The sequence below is a fragment of the Tenrec ecaudatus genome, chromosome 2 (genome assembly GCF_050624435.1).
Source record: "Tenrec ecaudatus isolate mTenEca1 chromosome 2, mTenEca1.hap1, whole genome shotgun sequence".
Classification (NCBI taxonomy): domain Eukaryota; kingdom Metazoa; phylum Chordata; class Mammalia; order Afrosoricida; family Tenrecidae; genus Tenrec; species Tenrec ecaudatus.
The window spans coordinates 226,066,280-226,067,937 of record NC_134531.1 but is presented as its reverse complement, the minus strand read 5'-3'; the positions used below and the strand labels follow the sequence as shown (position 1 = coordinate 226,067,937).

General features: G+C 39.6%; 1 pseudogene; it reads right to left on the bottom strand.

The window, feature by feature from the left end:
• Positions 1–885: 885 nt before the first annotated feature.
• Positions 886–1,362, bottom strand: LOC142440536 (keratin-associated protein 13-1-like; annotated as a pseudogene).
• Positions 1,363–1,658: the final 296 nt, after the last annotated feature.

Here is a 1,658-nt window from a genome sequence, read left to right as displayed (position 1 = left end):
CTTTTTGTGTGTTTTGCTGAATTTCTTCAATTTATATAATATATAATGTCTAATATAATAAATAAATTTGTCACAAAATGTCATCTGTTAAATCCTAATTCATCAATACCACTATTAGAATGTAAATTCAAAACTAATCATGATAATCAGCATAGAATCGCTTCATTGAAAACATGAAAATACTGACATCATGATGGACCCAAGTCTCAAGGCCAAACCCACTGCCATCAAGTCCATCACGGCTCCTACTGACCCTACTGAGGGGTTCCAGGACGACGTTTTCAAGGGAGTAACAATTCCATTTTACTCCTGTGCAGCAGCTACTGGGTTTGAACATCTGATCTTGAACTTAGCAGCCCAATGCCTAGCCCATGACACCAGAATACTTTTCTTTATGGACACAGCCCCATTAATGCTGCTAAAAATTCTACTAGATTTCATGAAGATGGCTGGTACTTGTAATTGCTTAGACAGTGGAGTGCCCAGAGAGACTACCCTTATTTCAGACCAGATCCCCTCCAGTCTCCTCCTCTCTTTCCTAGGGGACGTATTTTAAAGATCTGTAACTCCAAAGACAATTCTTTATTCAAACTTTGATCATCAATAAAAACAAAGGTAACATACTGGATACGAGAATGTACAAGTTTCCTATGTCAATTACAAGTGAATTTCCATTCTTTTTGTAAGAGAGATTCATGACAAAATTCTGAATAATTTGTTTCAATATTTTATATATATAATATATATTATTTATTAACTTAATGGTCTGTTAGACATAGTCTGTCAGCCACTTCTTAATTTTGAGAAAAGTGAGAAGTTGAGAGAGATTAGTGAAAATTATTAAGAACATCTAACAGTAGTTGGCTATAGACTGGAATATTTTTCTCAAAGTTCTCCCCAAGTTGATCTGTAGAAGCCAAATTTACAGGTCAGTCTGTAGCAAGAAGACTGTCAGGCCCTAGAAGGCTTATAAGTTGGGTAGCAGAATCTGAATCTATAACCTAGGGAAGAAAAACCATGAACCCCAAACCCCAAGGGCTTGAATCAACTAGATTCATAGTCCTGGAAGCAGCCAATGCTGGAACCAAGGCCTGGAGAGCCACTATACATTATTGGGCAGGGATGGCAGAACATGGAGGTCCTAGGACCTTAGTAAAAGATCTGATAGCTCCTGGGCTCACAGCAAGTCTCTTGGCATCCCTTGTAGAGAGAGGAGCCCAGCTGACAGCTACTAGGAGAGCAAAAGTCAGTGCTGTAGACCAGGTTGCTGGGTGCAGAAGAACCACAGGATGACCCTTGGAAGTACAGGGAATCCCCCAGAGAACGGGAGAAGCTATTTCCAGTACCGGAGTCGTAAGACATGGTAACAGGAGGCATGAGATCAACTGAGTTACAGTGAGAAGACTCTGCATTTCAATGTGGTAGTCTGCATCCAAATTTTACATACTCCCAGACCAGGGGTGCCCGCTATCCAAATGCTTCCTCCTCCTTACTCACCGCTTTACAAAAATACCTCATTGGTTTATTGAATTTGTTTAGTTTATCACATTCTATATCCTTAATTCTATTTTAATCACTCTGGTATACACAGAAGGAAGAGAGTCAGTTTCTTTCCGGAAGAATCAATGTGGTTTGACCTTCAAAGCTTTAAGTCATCA